Here is a 7543-nt window from a genome sequence, read left to right as displayed (position 1 = left end):
GTACATTCTTTACTATCTGAGCCACCAGGGAAGCCATAGGCATCTTCATGTTCTATTTTCTGTCATGATTACTAATGGTCTTTGCTCTGGCCATTTTCTCAAAAGATAAGTTATAAGGAAAAAGAAAGCTTCATGTATTTTCATCAAGCTCATAAGTAGTATTCTTTGTTGATAGAAAACCAATTAACACTGTAAGTGACTGAGGATATTCTATTTTCTTATGAAGTAATAAACAGAATAGTCTACATAGATTTTAAAGATATAAGAAAGTAAGTTTCTAATAAACACATCAACAAACCTTACTCCAGCAATGGATGTTTTTTTGTGTGACTTAAAAGGAACAACAAAGAAACATACGTATTTACGAGGTTATATTGGATTTCAATGACAACTGATATTCACTGTCTTCAATAATTCAACAATATAGTTTATTTTTAAATTGTAATAAAAATTCTAAAATAAGATGTTGATGACATGAATATAACATTACTAGACTTGAATTCTGTTGTGAAGTGCAGTGCAAAATAGCCTGGAAGGAGAAGGTCCTTGGGAAAATGGCGAAGGGCCAGAAGTACCCCAGCTTTGCATACTGCGGGCTGAAAAACATCTCCTGCCTTTAGCTATGCTCGGCGCCAAGATTTAATAATAAATATTAAGGATGTTGCTTGGGAAAACGGGTCATGGGATAAACACCTGGGTCATTTAGAACACACTGTCCTTGAAATATTTTTTACTGATTATGTCTTAACCCCATACGTGCTCTGCTGGCCATATACTCTAAGCTCTTTGTTCCTGCTTCTATAAAAAGGCTTGACTGTGAAATAAATTTGTCAGTCCTTGCAAGAGACTGTCCGAGTTTTGTTCTTTCAGGTTCATCGTTTCCAAGTCCCGGGGAGAAAATATCCACAAGTGGCGCCTGAACAGGGACTTGAAAGGAAGGCTGAACAAAGCGACGAGCCCCTGCAGGATGGGACAACATAGCAGTAAGATTCCTTTTATTTCTATAATGCATCATTTTTTTAAACAAAACGGTGTTAATGTTTCAAGAGATCAGTTGAATGACTGCTATCATATACTATTGGAACATAATCCATGGTTCCCGGAAGAGGGGACACTCAATCTAGACATATAGAAAAGGGTTAAAAGTAATGTTTTGCAAGCATATTGGCAAGGGTTACATGGTCACTCATACGGGCTATCATAGAACAAATTGAAGGGCATAACGTTGATTTGGAAGTAAAGACTATTCAGTCTTTACATGAATATGAGCTTAAGGAACAAGATATGCAAGATGCTTTGAAATATAAGAATGTTATGCTCAATCAGACACAATCCTTAGAAAAACAACTTAGAGACATATATATACAGGATGTATCAAAACTGAAGCCACTTAGAACGGAGGTCATTTCATTCAATGGACAGCCCAAGTCTGAGGCTTTTCCTTCTGCTCTGCCTGTAACAGCAGTTGCTAACTTTGCTTGTACTAATCATTTCACTCCTCCTCGGGAGATGCCTGCTTGCGCTTTTGCTTTCCCAATACAGTTTAATCAACCTACCCAAGACCAAAATACTTGGGCTAATCTAGATTTTGGCATGTTGTCTAGCTTTAAGAAAGCATGCACTCTGTATGGACCTACTTCTCCTTACTGTGTAGAATTCCTTAGAGGATGGGCTGATCATTGGATGCCATATGATTTTTTTCAAATAACAAAGATGGTTCAAAATCCTCAACAATTACTTCAATGGCAAATATGGGTTAATGATGAGGCCCAACAAATGATGATTGACCAGCAATCTCATGATAACCCTGCCAATTTAACCTATGACATACTCACTGGAACAAGAGCCATGGCTGATATGATTGCGCAATTAGCTAATATTACCCCTCATGTGTTGCATTTCATTAAAGAAACTGCCTGCAGGGCATGGGCAAAGGTTGATAGCGTGAACTCTGATGGTTCATTTGTTAAGACTATTCAAGGACATGAGGAGGAATATTCTCAATTTATAGGAAAATTAAAGGATGCAATTGAAAAATCTATTAAGGATGTGACTTTACAAAATATTATTTTAAAACAACTTGCTTTTGAAAACACTAATGAGGAATGTCAATCCATGCTCAGACCAATTCGAGAGACTGGCTCTCTTATGGAATATTTGAAAGCATGTAGGGATATTGGATCTATGTACCATAGAACAAAATTGGCGGCATTAGAAACCTTTAATGTACAGAAAGCTACTAATGCCAAATGTTTTAACCGTGGGAAGCCCGGCCATATGAAAAAACAATGCCTCCTACCAACACAGGCCAGAAAAAAATAATACTACTTCTAATAAGAAGAGACCCCCAGGAATATGTCCAAGATGTAAAAAGGGGTTCCATTGGATGAATGAATGTCATTCTAAATTTGATAAGGATGGAAACACCTTGACCCCCGGTGCACAACAAAAACAACAGGGAAACTAATAAAGGACCATCCTCTAGCCCCGCTACAAAAGGAGGACCCAACGTTAAGATGCTACAAGCAGCTACATCTAAGAGTGCTTGCATTGATATACCTAGTCCTTATGACATGGAATTAATAGAATTATACAACCCCCACAAAATTCCCACTGGATATTACGGCCCGATTCCATCCGGGAGAATGGGACTGATTTGGGGATGTAGTAGCTGCACAATGAGAGGTTTAATGATATTGACCTGTGTTATGGATGAAGATTATGAAGGGGAAATACATGTTATGGTAAATGTTGTGAAAATAGGAAATAGATACTTACAAAAAGGGGAACGTTTTGCACAATTATTACTTTTACCATATATCAAACCAATGAAGGCATCTGATAAAGTTTGGCAGGGAGGCTTTGATAGTACCAACCTTACTGCTGCACTATCCACCTTATTAAAGGAACATCAGAAACCCATGTTCACTTTACACATACGGGGAAAAAATTTCACAAATATGCTAGATACCGGAGCTAACATTTCAATCATTAGAGCTAAAGAATGGCCCCTTGATTGGGGTAAAGTTATAGCTCCTTCTAGACTACTGGGAATAAGCAAAGCTGATGCCACACAAACTTTTGTCAATGCATCCTATTTACAAATGTATGGCCCTAATCAAATTGTAGCTTATAATAAACCATAATGATTACCCATATCCCTATCAATTTATGAGGGCGGGATTTTCTTGAACAAACAAAAGCCACAATTTCTTTAAATGAACCTTTTTAATGGGGGCCGTTGAGTTAACACCGCTGCCTCTCAATTGGGAATCTGATACCCCAATATGGACACCTCAATGGCCCCTAACTAAAGAAAAATTGGCAGCTCTTACCCAATTAATAAATGAACAATTACAAAAAGCTCATATAGAACCTTCATTTTCCCCATGGAATGCCCCTGTTTTTGTAATAAAAAAAGAAATCAGGAAAATGGCGAATGTTGATAGATTTAAGAAATGTTAACAATACCATGTTACCTTTGGGGCCCTTACAACCCAGATTACCCTCCCCTTCCATGGTACCAAAAGGCTAATCTATAATTATTATTTTACAAGATTGCTTTTTTACTATACCTTTGCATCCTAAAGATAGAAAACGTTTTGCTTTTTCAGTTCCTTCTATAAATCACATGGCTCCTGTTAAAAGATTTCAATGGAAGGTGCTACCTCAGGGAATGATGAACTCTCCTACAATTTGCCAATATCTCATATCTGCTTTATTACAACCCCTTAGAGACAAGTATCCTACTGCTTTCATAATTCATTACATGGATGATATACTTCTCTCCATGGGATCTGAACTCTGTTTACAACAGTTATATAATGAAGTTGCTACTACTCTTCAAAATCATGGCTTGCTTGTTGCACCAGATAAAATTCAATTGAAAGCACCCTTTAATTATTTAGGACATGTTATGGAAGAATCTAAAATCAAACCTCAAAAAACTCAAATTTCTATGCAGTCTCTATGCACGCTGAATGATTTTCAAAAACTGCTAGGAGATATTAATTGGCTACGGCCATCTGTCGGCATCCCTACCTATATCTTACAAAATCTATTTAAAATTTTAGAGGGATCCCTTAACCCTAATAGCCCTAGGCAGCTAACAAAGAGGCCAGAGAAGAGCTAGCTTTAGTGGAGGAACACATTCAAGAATCTTTCTCAACTCAGCTAGATCATGATCAACCAGTTTCTTTATATATATTCCCCACTGAACATTCGCCCACCGCAATTACAGCTCAACACAGCCCAATAGAATGGGTATATTTACACACTAAACAGTCTAAAAAAATCATATCGTATATTGAGAAAATAGGGCAATTAATCGTGTCAGGGAGAAGCCATGTACAAACTTTGACTGGATTTGATCCATATGCAATACATGTCCCCTTGACAAAAAAGGAATTGCAAATTGTCTTACAATATAACCTGACCATGCAAATGGCATTAAGTGATTTTCAAAATGTTATCTCATTTCATTTGCCAAAAGGAAAATTATGGGACTTTCTACAATGTACTAAATTCATTGTAACTAATATCATTGCATCCCAGCCTATTTCCAATGCACCCACCTATTTCATTGATGGCAACAAGAAAAGCATAGCAGGGATTGTCGGCCCTGATATCAAAGAGAAATTACCCACTACCTATTCTTCAGTACAAAGAATTGAATTGTATGCTTTATATGTTCTTTTGTCGCTTCAACCATTATCCTTCAACATATATACTGATTCCAAATACCTTGCTTCCCTTTTTCCCAATTTACCTCCTTTTTATACAACCTAGATGAAGAATTATATACTCTTTTTTCACAGACTCAAGCCTTAATTCGCTCACGTATAGAACCTTTCTTTATTGCACATATACGTGCTCATTCAGGTTTACCTGGCCCTCTGGTTGCAAGAAATGATGCCATTGACAGGCTCATAACTCCCGTCTTTACATCTACCAATGACGAACATGCTAATCTTCATACCAATGCTAACAGACTGCACTCTAAATACCATATTCCCCTCACTGAAGCAAGGCACATTATTAAAACTTGTGACATCTATGCTCCTCTGCACTTACGAACTATGATTTCAGGAGTTAACCCCCAGGGGCAACAACCTAATTCCCTTTGGCAATCTGACTTCACACTGCTCCCCAAGAAAGTTTTCTTTGCTTTTTGTCTCAGTAGATACATTTTCCGGCTTTACCTGGGCAATACCTATCTCTTCAGAATCCAGCAAACATGCCATTTCCGCACTTTTACTCACCTTCCCCATTATGGGGATTCCTTCAGTCCTGAAAACAGACAATGGACCTACATTTATCTTGCACTCATTTCATTCATTTTTATCAGAATGGAACATCACACATATTACAGGAATACCCTATAATCCCCAAGGTCAAGCCATTATTGAAAGAACCCACCGCACCCTAAAAACTCACTTATTAAAACAGAAAGGGGGAATTTAGAAGAGGAGATACACTTCTTATCCTATGAACCCTCGATTATTATTATCTTTAACTCTTTATTCCCTAAATTTTTTAAACCTAACAAAAAATAATTCTGACACTCGTGCAGATAGACATTTTGCAGAAGACAAAAACAGCAAATTAGAAATCAATACACCAATATGGTATAAGCAATTTAATCAGTGGCTGCCAGGAATCTTATGACTCCTAGGCAAGGGTTATGGTCTTGTCATTGCAGATGGAGAGGAAATCTGGGTTCCCCTTCGCCATGTCCATTACCGAGAAGGACCCCAAGACCAGACTCCCTCAGCAAGTGACAAAGCTGACATGAAAGGTCTCGTCAATGACCTTGGAGGAGCCAATGAGGAAACGCCATCGTCTGAATCCTTACCTGCCATGGGCTCAAGTGAAAAACATGACTCGTCAGGCTGAGCAAACACTGAAGAGCACTGGAACTCCTATGACTCCAGATAAGCTGTTTTTGGCAATGTTAGCTGTTCTTTCCTGTTCCTCTGGGGTAAGTGCAGAATATGTTTATTGGGCATCCATACCCAACCCACCACTTCTCTCCATAGTGGATTGGGTAGATAAAGCCCCTATGATCTTTACCAATGATAGCATGCATTTTCCAAGTCCCTGGTCCATAAAGCGACCAATCCATGAAGAAGATGAGGGAAAGCCAATCAACATTTCCGTGGGATTCAAAACCTTGCCTATCTCTTTTAGATCTCATCCCCTTTGCATGACTATCTTCCCACAGTGGTGGGCATACTCTGCCAACAATGAGACTGCTTTGTGTCTGGGAATGTTTGCTAAGGCATCTTTCTTACTTAATGGCTCCAAGCGACATTATCCAGGCCAGACAGCCAACTATTCGAACTCGCTTTTTCAACCAGAGGAACCTTCATGTCATACTGTATCTTGGAGAAGAAAACAGGAGATACAACCGTTACATTGGTCTGACTGTCGAGGCCAATTTGGGAAAGTTTCTATAATTCAGCAAAATCATACTAATCACACATTTAAATTTGTTGACTGGGGACCTCATGGGTTGTTTGTAAACTGTTCTGAAGAGCAGGAGGAACATCATAACTGCTCCTGGTTTAATAGATCAAGCATTGAAGGCTTTCATAAATCTAAGACAAGTTTCTGGACTGATAAGGACATATCGCTGAATTGGTATAATGGGGGCTTATCACCCCCATGACCCAGGATTGTCGTCCCCATTGTGGGGCCAGAGCAGTGGCACATTTGGAAAATTCCAGCAGCCTTAGAGCACTTCTTTAGTGTTTATGGGACTATGGGTGTGTTTCGTCCTTCTAATTATACCTTCCTATACAACAGTACTGGCTATATTCAATCATGTGTTCGCCTTCCGTACTTGTTTATTGTAAGGCATTTTGATATTGACTTATCCGTCAAGATTGTCAATTGTACTGCATGTGCATTGTATACCTGCCTTAATCACACCATTTCATATCACAATGTTAGCATTGCGCTAGTTAAACAAAGATCTGAGTTATGGCTTCCTGTAAACTTAACTGAACCTTGGACTGATTCTGTATTTCTTTCTGTATTGTTGAAAACTGGACTTAGGCGATCTAAGCGCATCATTGGGTGGATTATTGCAGGCATCTTAAGCCTTATTTCCATTGTGACTGTAGGAACTTTGTCTGGTATGGCTTTACATAATTCTATACAAAATCTTGATTTTATCATTGCATGGCACAAAGACTCTCATGATCTTTGGACTCGACAAGCTCAAATAGATTAGCAATTACAAACCTGAATTAATGAGTTACAAACTGTGGTAATCCACTTAGGAGATCAAGTGCAGCAACTGAATTTTCAAACACGTATACATTGTCACTGGAATTTTACTTCTTTTTGTCTAACATGCCCTACAATGGCACTGAGTATCCTTGGGATAAAGTTAAAGCACCTTTGCAGGATCTCACAGATAACTCAAGTTTAGACATCAATCTGTTGAAACAACAAATTGCTAATTTTCAAGTTGAGGTACCTAAGGAATTGTATAGCACTCAATTTTATGATACTTTAACTAAAACCCTATCGTCCC

General features: G+C 38.3%; 1 long non-coding RNA gene across 3 annotated transcripts in view; it reads right to left on the bottom strand.

The window, feature by feature from the left end:
• Positions 1 to 410: 410 nt before the first annotated feature.
• Positions 411 to 7543, bottom strand: part of LOC112587765 — a 66955-nt gene continuing 59822 nt past the window's right edge. For all 3 annotated transcript variants that reach the window (XR_003112210.3, XR_006542586.2, XR_006542588.2), the window contains one exon: positions 411 to 960. This is a non-coding gene — a long non-coding RNA (uncharacterized LOC112587765). The remainder of the gene's footprint in view (positions 961 to 7543) is intronic.

Source organism: Bubalus bubalis, chromosome 11 (genome assembly GCF_019923935.1).
Source record: "Bubalus bubalis isolate 160015118507 breed Murrah chromosome 11, NDDB_SH_1, whole genome shotgun sequence".
Classification (NCBI taxonomy): domain Eukaryota; kingdom Metazoa; phylum Chordata; class Mammalia; order Artiodactyla; family Bovidae; genus Bubalus; species Bubalus bubalis.
Note: the sequence above shows the minus strand (reverse complement) of the source record. Positions and strands in the feature narration are given on the sequence as shown.